Source organism: Delphinapterus leucas, chromosome 14, assembly GCF_059928025.1.
Source record: "Delphinapterus leucas isolate spDelLeu-1000000601 "Yukka" chromosome 14, BTC_Dleu_Yukka2, whole genome shotgun sequence".
Taxonomy (NCBI): Eukaryota; Metazoa; Chordata; class Mammalia; order Artiodactyla; family Monodontidae; genus Delphinapterus; species Delphinapterus leucas.
In genome coordinates, this window is record NC_143142.1 from 73,726,387 (window position 1) to 73,747,541 (window position 21,155).

Genomic DNA, 21,155 nt, shown 5'->3' on the forward strand with positions numbered 1-21,155 from the left:
GGACGTAGGGGAGCCAGTAAGTGGATGGCAGAGGAGGGATCTCAGCCTGGCCTTGTCCGGGGAGTGGTTTCCTGGCTTCCATTTGGCACAAAAGTGCTGAGCTTCTGACAGCTTTTTTTTTTTTTTGCGGTACGCGGGCCTCTCACTGTCGTGGCCTCTCCCGACGCGCAGCACAGGCTCCGGACGCATAGGCTCAGCAGCCATGGCTCACGGGCCCAGCCGCTCCGCGGCATGTGGGATCTTCCCGGATCGGGGCACGAACCTGCGTCTCCTGCATCGGCAGGCGGACTCTCAACCACTGCGCCACCAGGGAAGCCCTGACAGCTTTTTGAGCCTCTGGGACCAAATGCAGACCAACCAGACACTCTGAACAGAAATGAGCTAACTGACTGCAGAAAGGAAAACATTTCATGGCCTTACTGCCAACAGGCTTAGTTAACAGACGACTGACCTCTCTTATCAAAAGAAAACTCAAGCGTAGCCGCAAACAATCCCCACACACCTCACCAACAGGCCACCAAGCCATCCTAGGGTCCCAGAATGTCTCCAGAAATCTCAAGGGACATTGTGACAATAGAAAGACTCCTAGATTAAACTGCAAATCCACCTGTGAAAGACATGGCCTCTTGAGAGCAGGACAGAGAACAACGTATCACTGGACATAGGCTCGGAGGACCCAGAGCTCTTTCATAAAAGCAAGTTAGCTTAGAATTCCGAAGGACTGATACTGTTAATTTATTTAAATACCCAGCATGCTCCAAAACAAACCTCGATTTTCCCATCCAAACCCGCTTCTCATCTCAAAAAAATCTGCAACTCCATTCTGCCGATTGCTCAGGCCGCATACCTTGGAGTCGGTCCTCTACTCCCCTCCAGCATCCGGTCCAACAGCAGCATATCTGGTGCTGTCAGATGCATCCAGAGCCTGCTGGCTTCCTGCCACCTTCTCCAGGACCACCGTGGACCAAGCCCCTGCACCTTTTGTCTGAATTACCGAGTTGCTGCCTGCAGGTCTCCCCACACTGTGCCCTGTCTACTCTATAGACAGAACATTCACCCCACAGCAGCCCAGCAGCATCCTTTTAAAACGAAGCCAGAAGAGATCATTTCTCTGTTTAGAAACCCTCCTGTGTGTCTGCATCTCATTCAAAATAAGATTCAACGTGCATAGATCATGGCCTCCAAGACCCAACAGTCTTGTCTCTGGGATTCTTCTCCTACGACTGTCCCCTCCCTCAATCCTCTCCAGCCACAGGGACCTTGCACAGTCCCACCTCCGGGCTTCCTTCTGCCCTTGCTATTCCCTCTGATGAGAAGACTCTTCCCCAGGTAATAATCACGCCCCCTTCCACTCCTGCCCATCGCATCTCTGCTCCCAGCAGCTCACTGGAGCGCACTTTCCTCCCCTGACACGCCTTCCCTCCCTGGCTTTCCTTTACTCTTTGTCACCAGACACTTTACTGGTTTTACTGGTCTGTCTCATGTGTGACTCCCCCTCTCATCCCTACTCCATGAGATTGGGGACTTCACTGTGCTGCTGCTACTGTGGGTTTAAAGCCACTGCAGCAAGAGTCAACCAGCTTCATTTTTTTTTTTTTTTTTTTTTTTGGCCTCGCTGTGTGGCATGTGGGATGTTAGTTCCCCGACCAGGGATCGAACCCGTGCCTCCTGAAGTGGAAGCGCGGAGTCCTAACCACTGGACAGCCAGGGAATTCCCTCAACCAGCTTCCTTGAAAAAAAAAAGTGGAGATGAAATTTGATCGGAGATTTGAACAGACAGGGGAAACTGTGATTATATGCCTGTCTACTGTTCCATCAGTTGATTTCAAACCTTCAGAAATAGAAGTTGGAGTAGTGACAGCCAAAAATCCCAAATTCAGGATTCTTACAGAAGCAGAGATTGATATCACCTTGTTACGCTAGCAGAGAGAGACTAAACATTGCAGTCAGTTTACCAAATGATGCCGCTTGCCTGTGTGTTTGGTCAGGACGGAACAACAATATGGAGGCCCTTGGATTGAAAAAGAACCCCTCTCACTCCTCCCGCCTCTGAAGTGGGTAGGACTTTGTATAAACAAAAACAATGCTTTTGGAAAATTAAAATAAAAACAAACAAACAAAAAAACCCCAGGGTCTTGAACAGTACCCGGTATATTGTAGGCCCTCCATGAATTCTTGTTTTTCAAGGAAGTACACACGATCCCTCCTTTTTGAGTTATACTCCAGCACGTGTGTTAGCAGATTTTGTTTTGGAGGACGGCCCTGGTAGAATGAGATGTGTGAGTGACAGGACGAGACCCCGGGGCCCTGTGGGGACATGATTCTTGGGTAATCCTAGCTTTGCTCCTAACCAGTTGTTAGAAACTTGGATGGGTCCCCTGATCACTCGGGTCCTGGGTGATATACAAAGTAAAGGAATTGGACTAGATCAATTGCATTTAACCAATTAAATCAGCATGTCTTGGGAGTAGCACCTGAGTATCAGTATTTTTCAAGAGTTCCCCAGGAGTAATGTATAGCCAGAAGCGGGGTAATCCATAGAGCAGGGCCTCTCATGCATCACTGTGCACACAGATCGCCTGGGATCTCGTTAAAATGCCGAATCTGATTTGCCAGTCGGGGTGAGGGCTGGAACTCTGGCATTCTAACAAGCTTCCAGGGGAAATCAACTCTGAGCGGCAAGGTCTTGGAGTCGCTTCCAGCTCCATGACTCTGCCGTTATCTATGAAGAGTGAAGGTCCCTTTATTAAATTCTCAGAAAAATAGCATTTGCCACTTGACTGGTGGTTAGGAGTCCCCGGTAAATGCCCAGCAGCTGCCCCCACCACGGAACTCAGTGGCTGTTCAGGTTCGTTTTGCTTTTTTAAAAATCTAATTGCTCGACCCAGGCGGGGGGAACATGCAAAACCAGACCCAAGAACTTCTCTCTCAAAAGCAGCCTTGGAGACTGTGGTCAGGGAAGAAACCCATCACAATTTAATTGCTTCTCTTTGCCTGCTGCTCTGTCGTAGGAGCCTTGGTGCTAGCTGTGAACCTCTTAGACATCTTCACCGGGCCACCTCATTGCGCCTCAGCCTCGCTCCCATCTCCTGGGGCCCACTGGGTGAGCAGGCCCGGTGCTGGCAGCAGACAGGACAGCAGGGCACTGGCATGGGGCCGGGGGGAGCAGGCCCATGCTGGGGGAAGGCTAGGCAGGGTTGGCAAGGAGGAAGCATTCCCAGCCCGCTGGGGCAGCGGCCCAGGGAGTGGGGAATGACATGGCCAGAAAGGGGGCAGCCACAGAGTGACCAGAAACTCAGGCTCCCTGCAGCTTAATGGGTGGCAAGGAGCCACTGACATGGTGGCCTTGGCCTACAGCTCCTGCAGGAGGCCTTTTAACATTATTCCCCACCTTCCCAACCCCTTCAGCAGCACAGCCGCTACAGTGCCAGCAGGCTGACCACCAAGAAGCCACCATAATTCAGATCCTTCCCCCGGGGTTCAGATGGCTGTCCGGAGAATGGCTCTATGGGGGAGGAGAAATTAAACTGACAAGCACAGATGAACAGGAGCAACGCATACAAAGTCCATTGAATTTGTACACGTACGTGGAGCCTTCGCAAGAGGATGAACACCCAAAGAAGTGACCAGAGTAGGAAGCTTTTAGACCTTTTAGACACAGAACCAATAAATTTGTGAAGAACTGACAACACGAAGGGTTTGGGCTGTGGGTGGTAAATGGTGAAGAGGTAACAGGAAGAGAAGGGGGAGTTTAACAAGGTTTGTTTGTACACAGTTCTTGGCTCCAGTTTCCCCATCTCAAGGCCTTCCCTCCTCCTGGTACAGGGGACACACCTTTCACAGGGGAGTTTTAGGACCTGTTTCAGGGAAGAAAGGCGAGGGGAGAAGGTCAGAGTGATCCTCCTGCTTCTTCCATTTAAAAAAATTCCCTCAACTTAAGATCTTCCATATGCCAAGGTACCATATTTGGGGATAGCGTGTCCTGAACCCCAGCAGCTCTTTCCTCTCCCCTCAGATCAGGACTCAGTAAAGAATATAACAAAAGCACTATATGCATTGCCTAATTCAACCCACAACTCTTTATCGAATTCCTGTTGAGAGGGCGCTGGCCACTGGAGGTCCAGCAGGGAACAGATCAGACAAGTTTCTGCTCCCGTGGAACTTACCTCCCAGTTGGGGGAAACTCAGGACAAAGAAAAATACAAATAAATATATACCATGCCAGGAAATAACCCAAGTGTCCATCAACGGAATAACAATTCTGCTAGATCCAAACCATGAAACTGAGAAACACTGCTCAGCCATAAAAGAAATGAACCACTGACACACCAAATGACACAGATTATTCTTGAAATAATTATGTGGAAGTGAAAGAAGCCAGCTACAAAAGAGTACATGCTCCACGATCTCATATATATAAAAACTCTAGAAAAGACAAACTAGTCTCCAGTGACCAAAGCAGATCAGTTGTTGTGTGAGGATGGGTAGACAGAGAGGGCAGGAAAGTGGGGTTGCAAAGGGGCATCAAGAGATCTTTTGAGGGGATAGATGTGTCCACTCTCTTGGTGGCGGTGATGGTTCCATGTGTGTGTGCACGTGTCAAAGCTCACCGAATTGGAACACTTTAAATGCGCAGAGTTCACTGTATATCCATCATACCTACGCAAAGCTGTTAAATGTGTGTGTGTACACATACATACATTACGTCACGTGGTACATGAAAAGGAAAGCAAGATAAGGAAGGTAGGATACGCTGGGGGCAGGCAGGGAGTGCTATTTTGTTTTTTTTTTTTTTTTGGCTGCGTTGGGTCTTCGTCGCTGCACGCGGGCTTTCTCTAGTTGCGGCGAGCGGGGGCTACTCTTTGTTGCAGTGCACGGGCTTCTCATTAAAGTGGCTTCTCTTGTTGCGCGGCACGGGCTCTAGGCACGCGGGCTTCAGTACTTGTGGTGCACAGGCTCAGTAGTTGTGGCTCATGGGCTCTAGAGCGCAGGCTTAATAGTTGCGGCGCTCGGGCTCAGTTGCTCCGCGGCATGTGGGATCTTCCCGGACCAGGGCTCAAACCCGTGTCCCCTGCATTGGCAGGCAGATTCTTAACCGCTGCGCCACCAGGGAGGCCCGTGAGTGCTATTTTTTCTGACCAGATGGCTGGTCAGAGAAGGTCTCAGTGATCAGGTGATTTTGAGCAGAAACCTGAAGGCAGTAAGAGAACTGGGGTTATCTGGGGAGAGAACATTCCAGGTAGAGGGAAGAGCAAGGGAAAAGGCCCTGTGGGCCTGAGTAACACTGGAGCTCAGTAATGGCTCAGAACTGAGTTAATACTTCAAGATCTGGACTGAATCATTGCCCCGAGCTTCACATACAGTCTTGCATCTGTCCTGCCTACCTGGGTAGAGTCCATGTCTTTGGACGGAGCCTGGCTTCTTAACACCTATATAAGCAGCAGTCACACTATACCAGCCCTGGAATCTGCACTAAGATTCTCATTCAAGAATTCCAAGATGTGCTTGACCTCATCTTCTCTGAAATGGGCAGGCAGCCTGATTCCACTTTCAAGCTCTTATGACTGAGAGTAACTAACTGTGTCAAACAAATCACAAAAGACCTCAGGGTAAAAAGAGTGAACATTTACCTGGCATTTGCTAAGTGACAGGCACTGTTCTAAAAACCTTATGTGTATTATCTCAGGTCATCTTCCCCCAGCCTTGCAAGGTAGATACTGTTATTATTCCCACTTTACAGATATAGAAACTGAGGCAGATAGAAGATAAGCTACATGCCCAATTAAGAGGCTGACACTTGAACCTGGGCGGTATGACTCTGGAGCCAGCCCTTGTAAGTATCCACACATGGCCTCACAGAGTGCTGCAAATCTCTGATTCTTTTTTTTTTTTAATAAATTTATTTATTTTATTTATTTATTTTTGGCTGTGCTGGGTCTTCGTAGCTGCGCAGTCTTTCTCTAGTTGTGGCGTGCGGGGGCTACTCTTCGTTGCGGTGCACGGTCTTCTTATTGCAGTGGCTTCTCTTGTTGCAGAGCATGTGCTCTAGGCACACGAGCTTCAGTAGTTGTGGCACGTGGGCTCAGTAGTTGTGGCTCACGGGCTCCAGAGTGCAGGTTCAGTAGTTGTGGCGCACGGGCTTCGTTGCTCCGTGGCATGTGGGATCTTCCCGGACCAGGGCTCGAACCCTTGTCCCCTGCATTGGCAAATGGATTCTTAACCACTGCACCACCAGGGAAGCCCAAATCTCTGATCCTTAACCAGTGGTCCCCCATATACCCCCACTGGCCTGGTCCAAGCCTGTCCCTGCACGTGGTTGGGACACCTTCCATATCTGGGGCAATCCTGTAGACTGAACTATGTCCCCCTAAAATTTATATGTTGAAGCCCTAACTCCCAATATGATGGTATTTGGAAACGGGGCCTTTGGGAGGTGATTATGTGGGGCTTTCGTGACAGGATTAGTGCCTTTATGAGAAGAGACACCAGAGAGCTTGTCCTCTCTCCCCACCCCGACCCCCGCTTTCTCTCTCTCACTATCTTTTCAGTCCTCAGAAATGTCAGCCCATGATTCTGTGATTACAAAGTGAGACTGAACCCCAGTTGGCCCAAGAACTTCCCTCATGTTATTGGTCCTCTCTAAGTTCTCAGAAGGTGTCGATGGAATGGCCTTTCCCGAGCCATTCAGCGTGTGTCCAATTTCCAGTGACTAGTGCATCTTTCTCTGGCTGTCCCACCATCTGGGGAGGGGCTCAGGGACTGACCTGTCACCTGCCCCCAGACTAGCATAGATCTGCCCTGAGAGTCAGCACCATGGTGGGAGCAACTGCCCAAGTCTGGTCCCCAGGAAAGGATGAGCGAGCACACAGGAGAAGCTGAGTGTCCCATGGCGTGGTCCCCATCACCATCCACTCCACTGAGACACTTACCTACCAAAGTTAAAACCGGAATGTGGCAATGAGCCGCAGATTATCAGCACGGACCTATCATCCTGGGGACCAAATGGGTGTTTCTTGTCACACCCTTGGGACTCACTCCAGAAATGTTCCAGGCAGTGGTCTGAGGAATGGCCACAAAGCATATCTGCTGAATTCATTCAGGAAGAATGACGCAGGAGCCCGTCCCAGCTCCGTGCTGGGAACACAGAGGCCTTCCTGGTGCCAGAAAGCTCTACCACTCCTCCTTAAGACTTGTGACACCTACTTAAGCTCACGGGAACACGAAGTTCACAAAATGCTTTCTGACCTTGGATGAAATGCCTTTTCCCTCTTAGCCAAGACATAGCAAGATTCACTCATCTTTATTTCTACCCAGTGAGTCCTTGATCAAACGTGTTAATTATATTTTATCCTCCAAGAGGCAAATAGCAGAGAGGAAAAACACTGCCAAACTAAGCTACCTTTCTTTTTTTTTAAGTTAATTTTTATTAGAGTATAGTTGCTTTACAATGTTGTGTTAGTTTCTGCTGTACAGCAAAGTGAATCAGCTCTACGTCTACATATATCCCTTCTGTTTTGGATTTCCTTCCCATTTAGGTCACCACAGAGCACTGAGTAGGGTTCCCTGTGCTATACAGTAGGTTCTCATTAGTGATCTATTTTATACATAGTATCAATAGTGTATATATGTCAATCCCAATCTCCCAATTCATCCCACCCTCTTTCCCCCTTGGTATCCACACGTTTGTTCTCTACTTCTGTGTCTCTATTTCTGCATTGTGAATAAGTTCATCTGTACCGTTTTTCTAGATTCCACATATAAGCGATGTTATACAATATTTGTTTTTCTCTTTCTGACTTACCACGTCTCTGCAAATGGCACTATTTCATTCCTTTTTATTAAGCTACCTTTCTTACCTCTAAATTGTCTTGTTTTTAATCAGTTCCAAAATTATAGTTCAGTGTGGGGAACATGTTCAGATGGCACAAAGTAACTATTATTTATAGAGTATTCTAAATTCTTTGCATGTGTTGATTTAATCCCTGTGCCAACCCTATAGAGGAGGTACTATCTTTATCCCCATTTTGCAAGTGAGGAAGTGGAGGCCCAGAGAGGTTAAGTAACTTGCCCAAGATGACACAATTTGTAAGAGGTAGATCTGGGATTTAAATCCAGACAACCTGGCTTCAAATCCTTGCTTTCAATGGTGGATATAATCTCCTGTCCTTTGTAAGTGAAGTTGATGGTAACACTTCTACCTTTAGCAGGATGCATGCCTTGAGGTGTTTCTTCCAGGAATGGAGATATTCTTAACAGATTCACCACTACTCATTTGCCCAGCCTCATTTACAACCAGCAACTCATGTTTTTTAGATGTTTGGGAAAGAATCTGTGTTTCCCTGAGCAGAGAAGGAGGCTGAGGGTCCCTCCAGGGGCCAAAGTCTTTGGCTCAGACAACAAGCACTTATGAACAAGCTTCTGCCAGCTACAAACCAGAGTGGCTTCAGGAATATAAGAGTGTCCCAAGACTCCCTGGCGTCTGTCTGTCCATCCAGATGTGAGGAATAACTGAGAAGGCCGAGACTTCACTAAAATCACAGATTCCACCTTCTACAAACCATCCAAACAGGGTTTGGAGTATAAACACATATGACAAAAACATCTTCAACCCTGTGTCTGGGTTACAGCTCTCCTGTTAAATATCCACTTCCTTCTTGTCTTTCAAAATTCTCCATTGATTCTAACATTTTCAAAACTATTCATATAAAATTATTCTGGCTGTAAACACACCTGGTATTACATGCTAGGACAGAGTAATTCTTTCAGAGTAATTCTGGGAACACAAGACTTTCAGGAAGTGATAATTAGTAACAACGAATACTTGTTGCACTGACCTGCACACCTCGCTGATCATTTTGCGTGAATCACCTCAACACATCATCACAAACACTCATTTTACGGATGAAGAAACTGAAGCTCAGAGAAGTTAACTGGCTTGCTCAATGCCACACAGCTCACAAGCAGCAAAGCTTATTTCAAACTCTTAAGGGTACAGCAGATTACAAAATGCGGCCACTAATTCCTCTCATCCAGTTATGTACGCCCTGTTGCAATGTGACATTCCTGCTCCACTCTTTAAGAGGTGGTCTCTCTCTTCCTGCCTCTTGAATCTGGTCTGGCCCTGTGACTTGCTCTGGCCCGGAGGACGTGGTGGGGATGGTGTTGTGTTGTGAAGGAGCTCAAGAGGGCTTGCGGCTTTCTCCTGGATTGCTCCCCTGAGACCGACACATAGGAAGCCAGTTCCAGCCAACTGGAGGGTAAGAGTCTACGTGGAGGAGAACTGAGGTGGCCCAGCCAACAGCCAGCATCAACTACCAGACCTGTTGGTGAGACCATCTTGGACCTTCCAGCCCAGCCAATGCCCAGACTGACTCAAGTCCATGAGTGAGCATGAGTGGGCCAGGCAACTCCAGGGGAAGGACCACTGCCAGCCCACGGACTCGTGAGACACAGTCAGCTGCTGCTGGTGCAGGGCCCTCTGTTTTGCCTTGCGGTGGCTTATTGTACCGTTTCTCAACCTCAGTGCTACTGGCGTTATAGAATGGCTGGCTCTTTGCTGTGGGGTGCTGCCCTGGGCAATGTCAAACATGCAGCAGCTTCCTTGGCCTCTACCCCCCGGATGCCAGTAGCACCCCTTCCCAGCTGTGACAATCAAAAACGTCTCCTGGGCTTCCCTGGTGGCGCAGTGGTTGAGAGTCCGCCTGCCGATGCAGGGGACGCGGGTTCGTGTCCCAGTCCCGGAAGATCCCACATGCCGCAGAGCGGCTGGGCCCGTGAGCCATGGCCGCTGAGCCTGCGCATCCGGAGCCTGTGCTCCGCAACGGGAGAGGCCGCGACAGTGAGAGGCCCGCGTACCGCACAAAAAAAAAAATGTCTCCAGACATGGCCAGATGTTCCCTGGGGGCACAAACATAAGTGACCCAGGAAATCTTCATATTGATTTTTTTTCCTTCAAAATCTTGAGTAAATACCCAGTTATGGTAGAGTTGGTAAAACGTTCTTTGCCCTTTGACCACAGATGCCTCCCAGGTGGCCTGGATGAACTCAGCTGCTATCTTCTTGGGAACCAGCTCTATGTTATCAGGAAAGCTGGTCAGCCCTACGCCAAGGTAGGTAAATAGAAGCATTTTTTTAGAATGCTGAGACACACCACGTATTAGCTTCCTAGAGCCGGCATAACAAGCTACCGCAAAGAGAACAGCATAAAACAAAAAGTTATTCCTTCCCAGTTCTGGAGGCCAGAAGTCCAAGATCAAGGTCTCAGCAGGTCTTCAGCTCCCTCTGAAGGCTCTCTGGAAGAATCTCTCCTTTTGCCCCTTCCCAGCCTCGGGTGGCCGCTGGCAATCCTGGGCTTTTCGCACCTCACAGCTGCATCGCCCCAATCTCTGCCTGTCTTCACATGGCTGTTTTCACACTCCATCTGCGTCTTTATAAGGACACCCGTTTTCGGTTTTCTCTCTTTATAAGGATACCAGTCAGGGCCCATGTTAATCTAAGTATGATCTCATCTTCATTTAAATAATTACATCTGCAAAGACCCTATTTCCAAACAAGGTCACTTTCTGAGGCTCCAGGTGAACACGAATTTGGGGCGCCCTGTGCAACCCATACTCATATGAGCAGACTGGCTTGCGATGGCTGTGCAGTTCTCCCGGCCACTGTCCCCACCAGGCCTTCTGCAGGGGCCGCCTCCAGCCCAGCCAATGCCAGGGCTGAGCTGACGAGAGATCAAAAGGGGCTGCTTCCCCATCCCTCTAACCCTGTCGGAGCTCCTGCCCCGGCCACCCCCCTCGCCTCCCTCCTTTCTGCCTCACTTGTAACCTGGGCCCACTCTCAGCGCTGCTGGACGTGACCGTGACCATCCAAAGAGGCCTCCTTGCTGCGGAGAGGAGTGTCTCTCTCTAGGTGTGGGTTCCTGGACAGATTTGTATCTGTTGCTTTGCTGCCTGTCTTTAAATTGTGTTCATAAGAGACCACAGTTCCCCATTTGTATACGCGTCCTCGTGATTGCTTTCACTATGAGGTAGAAAACATCTATCAATATTTGCATTTTCTTCCCCTCCTCCCGACCCCTATGTCTTTAGGGAAAAAAAAAAAAAAATTTCACGCTACAGTGCAAACCATACTGTTATCATTGATGTTTCTCTCTCTTGGAATGCTTTCTTGGCTTTCCATGTTCTTTTGTCTGCCAAGCACACTTGACCTGTGGTAATGGAAAGGTCACAACGGCACTGATCAATCTCTCCAAGCAGTCTCATTTGCCCAAAGTACGAGATTAGGGTGGTATGAGGAGGAGAACGCAGGAAGGACGGGGGAAGAGGTGCTACCTGGTTGAGGAAAGAGGGAAGGTGAAGAACGTGGATAAATACGGAAGCAGGGCTCTTGGCCTCAAAGCAGAACAGCAGATCAGGTTTATTAAACCAGGAAAAGCTGGGAAACACAGACACAGGAGCTTTCAAATACCTAAGCGCTCAGATTTAATGACTGAAGGACTAAACCCGGGTAGGTGAAGCAAAGCACTTTTCTTTGGGAAACTATGAGTTAATCAGGTGATTTACGGTGCACTGACAATGGCAAGAGAAGTCAAGACTAACATTGTAACTAACAGCTCACCTTCAGTCTTCGAAAGGCGTTTGCACGACATCCCACCCGTTTTCTTAACCAGCACTTAACAAACGGGTAGAAGTCAAACTACTTTGCGGATGAATGTTTTCGGGTGTAAAGTATTTTGCGTCTTGGACAACACATTGCAATCACCTGGGCTGGGGACTGACTTTGTCAACGGTGAAGGACAAGCGTTGGTGGGTTTTATTGCCCTGCTCATGGGCAGCTACAGCTCAGAACTACTAGTGTAGAAAGCCCGAACTTTTTTTTTTTTTTTTTTTTCTTTTTGCGGTACACGGGCCTCTCACTGTTGTGGCCTCTCCCGTTGCAGAGCACAGACTCTGGACGCACAGGCTCAGCAGCCATGGCTCACGGGCCCAGCCGCTCCGCGGCATGTGGGATCTTCCCGGACCAGGGCACGAACCCGTGTCCCCTGCATCGGCAGGCGGACTCTCAACCACTGTGCCACCAGGGAAGCCCAGAAAGCCTGAACTTTTAAAGATTATTAGTATCCCACATATTTACTACTAAGCAGAAAAAAATGCAGCCACATCTTTTGTTATCTTGCCCTACCATTCTCCTTGCCTTAGGACTGAATACTTTTTCCCAGTAGGGGTCTACTTTTCAAAAGGGCAGGCCAGGAACTTGGAAAGAGTGCATTCTGTCACATTTAACCTTTCATTTTTACGATAAACCACTGCCGTGCTGGACTTCAGAGCAGAGAATGAGGACCCCCTGCCCCTTCCACAGCACTAGCTCCCTTGCTAAGTTTCTCTTCCCTGTGTTGGCCTCTCCCATGTCACCTGCCCACCTGACCCTGGGGCTTCACCATGGCTACTTCTTAACTTCCTTAACACCCTACAGATGTTGGGTTTGCCTATATTCCTGGTCCTCTATAAAAAAACAAATAACAATAGCAAGTCTCAATTCCTAAATGGTATCTCATCAGTAAAAGAATACACATTAAGCTTCCCTTCTGGCTAAAAAGTGAGTATACTATTTTAGCTTAGTGTAAGACCCAAATGAATCAATCAAGGAATATGTATTGCATGCTCAGAGGGACAAAGGCAAGAGTAGAAAATATACAAAGTACTCTGTGTAGATTCTCAAGGATCTTGCCATCTAGACCAGGGGTTGCAAACTATGGTTCACAAGCCAAATCTGGCCCCCAACTGCTTCTATAAATAAAGTTTTATTGGAACACAACCATGCTTTTCTGTGTGTGTGTGTGTGTGTATGGCTGCTTTTGCACCATGCTGGCAAAGCTGAGGAGTTGTGACAGAGACCATCTGGCCTTCAAAGCCTAAAATATTTACCATCTGGCCCTTTATAGAAAAACTTGCCAATGCTGATCTAAGCAAACTAACAACCACAACTACAACAACAAATATATATTTGAGATGGATGGATGGATAGAGATAGATAGATAGATAGATAGATAATGTATTAATGTGAAACAGAGAGGGTTCCTGCCTTTAAGAGGCCCACAGTCTACTGAACAATCATTAATCCTGAGAAGTAAATAAGCACCCAAAGCGGGGACTGTGCAAAGGAGAAGAGGATGTTTGAGGCTGGACAGATCCATGGGTAACTAGAATTGCCTGTGAGCTGTACAGGTAGATTCTAAGGTGAATGGGGTAAAGAGGAGAGTGGGGAAGGCCTTGGCAAAATTGGAATGAAGAGGCAGGAAGTCCAATCCATGGCTGAGGGACAGCCGTGGCAGTTGGGCTGCTTCCCAGTCTATTGGAGCATGAGGGCATGATTTGTTTACCACTTGTCTTCCTTGATGGACTTGAGGTTTTATGAGGGTGCAGACAATGTTCACATTGTTCACTTCGACCCCGGCATTAAGCAACATGCCTGCCGTATAGTAGCTGCTTGATGAATATAATTTAAAAAGTAAAAAATGAATGAATAAACGGATGTCTGGAATTATCAGGTTGATGTGCCATAAGCCAGTTGAGTCAGGCATTTCAACCACGGTGAAATGACCTCTGACCTTACTTTGAAACAAAGGCATAGATGAGGAGATAAGAAAGCTTTTATTGAGCAACTAACTACTCTATAACAAGCCTTTTACAAGCACTAAATCATTTAATTCTCTCAGCCACCATTTTAGGGATGAAGAGATTGAGTTTCAGAGAGGTTAAGTAACTGGCCAAAGTCACACAGCCAGAAAACTGGCAGAACTAAAATGCAAACCCAAGTCTTCACTTTGTTATTTTCAGCTCCGAGGCTATGTACACCCATCCATGCCTACCAGTCATTTTCATACCATGCTCTGCAGACCTCAGTCTCCTCAGAGCCACCATAAGTGACATGAAGATCAATCCAGCAGCACTGGTGACCAAGAGCACAGACTCCCCGCCCAGCTTCAACCAGAGGAGTTTTCATTTCTCTACTTCACACATGGAGCTTCCTGATTTCATCCAAACACATAGTTCTTGGGGGAACGAAAAAGAATGAGAAACCACTATACTAGACCACGCTACTTCCTCAAACCAAGCCAGGAGGTACAGTTTCTAGCCTTAACTCCACCACCAACTCGCTATGGGGTCAGGGTCCATCACTACTCCTTCCTTCCATTCTTACACAAGAAATGTTCCGCGACAGATACTGAAATCCCATGAAGCTTCTTAACTTTCCAGAGAGAATAAGATTAAATGAAGAGTCCATTTAATGAATGAAAATGGCTGGGCCACCTTGAGTAAAATTCTAGATAAAGTTGTAATTCCATCAATGACAGCAAATTAGAGGAGTGTGATGAGTTACCAGGCAGAGCTCAGCGGAGTCATTGCTGGATGCCTTGTTTGATGACTGCTAATCGCATCCAGCAGAACTCAAAAACCAAACAGGAGCCAATCTTTTGGCCTTACCTCATAGTAACCAGCACGTGACAGAACATGGGGATCTTAGTGAACAGTCCACAGAGGCACATCCACTTACCAATAGAGATGTAATAGATGAATATATTGATTCTCAAAGAATTCACAACTGGAGACAATGCCACACTCATCTATGGTTTGACCATTCTTATACGAAGTTATCTCTGGCTTGGGCTGACCTGACGATAAAGAAATAAGAATATTCTTATTATGTGAAGCATCTTTAGAAAAAAAAATCATAAAGCTATGAATAAGAATGGGTGATAAAAAGAAAAGAATGGGTGATAAACAATAGGGGTAAACATGCTGTATATGTCACTTGGGGAACTAGAAAAGCTTCCTCTCATTGATAAAAATGCATCCTTTGGACTTCCCTCGTGGCACAGTGGTTAAGAATCCGCCTCCAATGCAGGGTACACAGGTTCGAGCCCTGGTCCGGGAAGATCCCACATGCCGCGGAGCAACTAAGACCATGCGCCACAACTACTGAGCCTGCGATCTAGAGCCTGTGAGCCACAGCTACTGAGCCCGTGCTCTGCAACAAGAGAAGCCACCGCAATAAGTCCACACATTGCAACGAAGAGTAGCCCCTGCTCGCCGCAACTAGAGAAAGCCCGCATGCAGCAACGAAGACCCAACACAGTCAAAAACAAATAAATTAATTTTTTAAAAATGCATCCTTCAATAAACACTATTGGGCATGTTACATGCCTAAGATGATGCGGTGCTGGGGTGAGAGTGGGGCAGACAAAATGAAAAATGTTGCTCCTAATCTTAAGACGCTATTAAGAAAAACTATCTAAAACTTAAAAAGAAGCCAAAAATGTGGATGGTATCCTGTTTCAGTGTCACATGGGAGCAAAGGTCCATCTAAGAGTTATGTAGGGGAATGTACTTTGTTTCATCAATGATTACTATTGATTAAAATTCCCAGATTTAGTGAAGTTACATATAAGCCTGTAGATTTGCATTCAATGGAGATGCAAATAATCTCTGTCTAGCAGACAAGATAACCCCACAAATTATGGTTTATTGCCCTATAGGACATTAACCAGTGTTTTATCTAATGCAGCAATCTTATCCTAACATTCCTTTATTAAGTTGCCTATAAATACCCAATTCCTCAAACGTTCTTTGACCAGGCCTTAATATTTTCTGGTTCCCTCTTTATTCAAAGAATTGAATAAAATCTTTGAAGTTCACTCTGTATTTGCATGGGAGTGAAAATTATACTTTAACAGTGCTCAGAGTCGAGTGTATGTTACGGTACAAAAGAGGGAAGAACAAAGTAGATTAGCTAAAACCATGTCTTCCTAAGGATAAAGGAGTTTGGAATGTAGGTTTCCCAGGCTGGTACTGTACACATGTGAGTGACAGCATCACAAAATTGACCTACGTTTTCTCCCTCAGAAGGGGTTCATCCTCCCCTGGTGATCATTAACCGGATGTAATGCTAAGGGGCTAATCCATTCACCCCTTGGGATCTTTTTTCCCCTTGTGACAGACAGGGCAGGAAGGTTTCCAGTGTGTGCCAACGAGCTTTCTCACTAGCTTCCATGTCATTGAAAATGTATAAAATGTACCATCTATACCGGAGGAAAGCCCAGTATTTGGGAGCAATACACCATTCTGAATCCATCCCAGGAACATTCTTGTGTTTCTGTCTTATCACACGATCTTTGGCGAGCAACCCCAGAGATCATTAAGAGAAAAACTCCACGTTCTCCTAAGGCTTAGAAGGGGGAGAGCTAAAAATGTCAGGGGCGGGAGTAACAAGAAAGTCAGTGACACCTGTACCGTGGACAGGACCTGAGGGGGGCTCAGGGACCCTCTCCCTTCCTCTCTATGTCTCTTCTAATTTGGGGTCTCCCAGCTGCGCTACCTCTTTCCTTCTCCTCCAGGTAAGCACCTGCATAGTTGATCCCTGGCTCCAGGAGCAGACAGACCTGCGTGCAGGGACACATCTCCCGCAGCTGCTTACCTGAGTCTCTTTCAAACAAATGACTAAACCACCGAAAATAAGCTTCCCTGAAAACCTATCAAGGAAGCTGCTGATCATATTTCATTTCTGCCTGTTCTTAGCAGACTTGGGTTCCCATTCCCATCAGTTTGATCAGATTCCTTCTCAGGAAGCATTTAATTGCTCCTTGTGTGTGGGTTCCTGACTTTTATGGAAGCCATTATATCAAGTATGCATGAGCTGAGCCTGGGGAACTCATTCTGATCTCTTGGGCTCCAGTGTTTCATTTCAGCCAGAGCAGGGCTGATTGAGTCCCCTGGCTTCTTACTGGCTGACTGGTTTTTTCCCTTCGTGTGGTGTAGAGCTGAATGATCAGCCACAAACGAGACTTGCACAGGGAAGTGGTATCTTGTACCTTGTGGGTGGTTCTCTTTTCTCCCTCTGCTTGCTGGAAATCTCACCCAAAAATCCTACCCTTGTTTTTTTTTTTTAAAGAGTCAATTTTTTTTTTTAAAGAGTCAATTTTATTTAGTTATTTATTTTGGCTGCATTGGGTCTTCGTTGCTGCACACGGGCTTTCTCTAGTTGCGGTGAGCGGGGGCTACTCTTCGTTGTGGCGCGCGGGCTTCTCATTGCGGTGGCTTCTCTTGTTGCGCAGCATGGGCTCTAGGTGTGCACAGGCTTCAGTGGTTGTGGCACGTGAGCTCGGTAGTTGTGGTTCGCGGGCTCTAGAGCGCAGGCTCAGTAGTTGTGGCGCATGGACTTAGTTGCTCCGCGGCATGTGGGATCTTCCTGGACCAGGGCTCAAACCCTTGTCCCCTGTACTGGCAGGCAGATTCTTAACCACTGTGCCACCAGGGAAGTCCCTACCCTTGTTTTTTAAGCCTACCTGCAGGTTGCATATTGAGAGCCACTTTCAGAACGTTTCACAAGTATCTGGCTAATGTGTGAGGGGGCCGGTAGCCAAGGTTAGGGTCCACCCAAACACCGGGGCTTCCTAGGGAGACAGGAGGCTACTCTGAAGGCTCAGTAGTGGACTTGAGCCCATTCCTCTATATGGATGCCTATGGACAAACACCGAGAAAGAGGGGGGGCTGTGCTCTCGGCCTGGGGAGTCTGCGTGCACAGTCCTACACCCAAACATCCACATTGAAAGGTGAGATTTTATTTTGACTTCTGCTAAGGAAGCGCAGCCATTTCAGAGGCTGGCTCTTCTCCTCTCTGGACTTAGAAAAAGGGATCGGGGGCAAAAAGTTTTCTGTCATCCCTCAGGAAAGTCCATCAGTGCCCTCCATGTTTTCAAGGGTAGACATAATCCAAGAAAGAAAAGAAAACAACTCACAAGGTACAAGATACCACTTCCCTACCCAATTATTTTACTTCTATTTTCTTTTAATAACAAATCCCTTTTCCCACGGTGGGCACCAGTTCTGGAGTTCTGGGTTATTTATTCTCCAGTCAGGGGGAACTCCAGCCCTCTGCTTTCCCTCCACTGGGCATGTCTGTCTTGGTTTTAACGTTTTCACTGCTGACCAGCATAGCTGAAGAAGGCAAGCAGTGGGGAGATGAATTTAGGCAGGCTGGGGATATCAGTAAAAGGTGATAAAGAAGAGTTCAGTAAATAAAGTGAAGTTATTCATGCCATTCCCATGCACCACAGGAAATTAAGAGTGGATTCTAAAAAAAAAAAGTTCTGATGAACCTAGGGGCAGGACAGGAATAAAGACGCAGACGTAGAGAATGGACTTGAGGACATGGGGAGGGGGAAGGGGAAGCTGGGACGAAGTAAGAGAGTGGCATTGACATATATACGCTACCAAGTGTAACATAGATAGCTAGTCAGAAGCAGCTGCATAGCACAGGGAGATCAGCTCAGTGTTTTGTGACCACCTAGAGGGGTGGGATAGGGAGGGTGGGAGGGAGGCTCAAGAAGGAGGGGACATGGGGATATATGTATACACATAGCTGATTCACTTTGTTATACAGCAGAAACTAACACACCATTGTAAAGCAATTATACTCCAATAAAGATGTTTTTTAAAAAAAAGGGAACAAAACATACCTTTTATATATATTTATATTCTTATTAAGGATTAAATACTTTGCACAAAAGGTGTGATTAATAAATATATGTGTGTGCAAAAAAAAAACAAACAAAAAAGAGTGAATTATCTGAAAAAAGAACCAGTGTGGGAGTTGCCTAACCAAGAATCACAATGGGTAGTAAAGGAGATCACTAAAACGTGTCCAGAAAGGTATTCAAAGAAATCTTCTAGAAAAAAAAATCATAGAGGATTCAGTTGCTCAATCAGTTACTCAGAACTAACTTCCCAGGTTATTTTCCCAGGCGATGCTGTAACAATGCCCTTGTGAGCCAAATAACCTGGTCTGCAGGTAGATTTCAGAGGGTGATGAGCTAGAGATGCTTACCCGATATTATGCAACGAAGCACAGCGTCTGACTTCTCAGGAACTTTCTGGGAAAGCAAAGTAGATAAAAATCAAAGTGTGCGCCTCTGGGGCCCTCCTGAGTCTGTCATCTTTCCGTGCCACATGAACCTGAAAAATAAAAATCCCCAACATCACCGTATGTTCTGGGACGTCTATGACTTTTCTCAGGAATTTGAGAAACCCCACCACCCCATGAGTGGTACTTAGGGAGAGAAGGAGCATGGTCCCTTGGCTGGGTGCTGCACTCAGTCTGGCGGGTGGGTTGGGAGTCCTCGGGCAGGCTTTCTCACCCACCACTGCTGACATTCGGGCCAGAAACGTTGTTATGGGGGGCGGTCCTGGGCATCGTAGGACGTTTAGCAGCGTCCCTGGCTTCGACCCACTAGAAGGGATAGCACCCCTTCCCCAGGTGGTCCCAATCCAAACTGTCTGCAGATGTTACCAGTGCCCCAGGGAGGGCAGCCATGGTTTTAACCTCAAGTCCTAGCGGATGGCAGGGCGGCCACAGCCCAGTCGGAGAGGGAAAACTGCATGAGCCTACGGCCAATGCCACCTCTTTCAAAGTTTTTTTCCTATTGCACTCAAAAAGTGTGTGCATATTTGCCTCCCAAAAGAGGAGTTGATTCAATACAAAGGAATTGCCAGGTGGGAGGTATTTCTCCAGGTGAAACTGGGAAACTACAGCTCCTTCTGAGAAGCAGGCAGATACCCCGGGGAGGGCGGCGAGTGGGCTGGCATTTTTGAGTAAGCGCGAATTCATCAAGTCGGCATTAAATGCTCGGTTAGTCACCAGGTATGTTATTCCACTTAATCTCCTTTAAGTGACTTAAACGGTTATTAATACCACTTACATCTTACAGATGAGAAACCTGAGACTCAGAAAGGTTCGGCAGTGTGTTCAAGATCACCTAGCTCCAGTGGCCCAGTCCCCTGGGGCCCCCTCATAGCCACAAGGGCTGACATCTTCAGTGTGTGAGGCAGCCCTGGAGCTGTGCAGCGCACACCTCACAGCAGCCCTAAGAACACCAGCCTGTCTGAACCCAGAGGACCCTCTCCACTCTGTCCTCTGGGTATAGTGCTAGCTTCATGCCTATCCTTTGTGGAGCCCCAGGCTTGGAAATAACATTTCGCTCTATCCGAACAGTGGAAATTTAGAGACAGTCTTAGATTTAGAATCATCTTCCACGTAAATATATTTTGTGTATTTATTTCTGGTGTGGTAAATTTCCCAAAGATGAGAACTGTGCAACTTACACATTTTGTATCTCCAACTAGTGTACCGATTTGGACGTGGCATATAGTTAGGGTCATCCCAGAAAAGCAGCAGACTACAAGTCAGAAGTTTTAGTTCTAACATTTCCATTTGTCACTTTTGATGCCGTGCAGCTTGTGGGATCTTAGTTCCCTGACCAGAGATTGAACCTGGGCCCCCTGCAGTGGAGTCCTAACCACCGGACCACCAGGGAAGTCCCTCCATTTAACATTTTTGAGAAGCAACATAACACAGGTGGCTAAGGGTTCTAGAGCCAGATACTCTGAGTTCAGATTCCGGCTCCACCCCTTTCTAACTCAATAAGCGTGTCACAATTATTTGGTGCCTCAATTTCCTCATCTGTAAAATGAAGGCATAATAGTTGTATATTCTTCAGAGGTGGTTGTGAAGATTAAATGAGCTATTGCCTGTAAAGCACTTAATCCTCTAATGTATGTAAATAGCCTAGGAAGAATCTGTTATATAATTGGTTTTCAAGATGGTAATCGGTAGGCTTTAAGGAAAGATTTCACTCATTTCATCAAGTTCCTTTTCTGCTGTGGGTTACCACAATGATTTTTTTTTAAGTGATATACCAATTCATGTCTAAAAATTTCTCCTAGTATAATATTCACCTGTAATAGTAATTTACAAGACATGACTATTCCCATTCCCAGGGGCCACTGCTGTGGATGGAGAGAGAAGAAAGGACAAATGAAACCGTCAAGAGCTGGGGTGATGTCGAAGACCTTGTGTGCCATCCGTGACTCCTCCCAGCTGACGGCTCCCTGATGGCAAAGTCCCACAGGTTACAACACTGACAAACACGCTATTTGACTCACATAGTTGGTTCAGTCACCACATATCCTGGCCACGGAGCACTGACTATAAAGGAAAGGACAGTTAAGTCAGGCTGTGGTTCATGTTTCCTTGCTTCCCCGAAGGCGAGAACCCTTGAAGACAGATTTAGCATTCTCTGCTACAGATGGATAACTAACGAAATA

General features: G+C 47.0%; 1 protein-coding gene across 3 annotated transcripts in view; it reads right to left on the reverse strand.

Annotated features, from left to right (window-relative positions):
- The window catches only part of ALPK2 (alpha kinase 2), a 159,792-nt gene that overhangs the window by 101,843 nt on the left and 36,794 nt on the right, over positions 1 to 21,155 (reverse strand). For all 3 annotated transcript variants that reach the window (XM_022584377.2, XM_022584376.2, XM_022584378.3), the window contains exons 2-3: positions 18,880 to 19,007; positions 14,551 to 14,668 (exon numbers count right to left, since the gene is read on the reverse strand). The gene's annotated coding sequence lies outside the window, so the exon portion shown is untranslated. The remainder of the gene's footprint in view (positions 1 to 14,550; positions 14,669 to 18,879; positions 19,008 to 21,155) is intronic.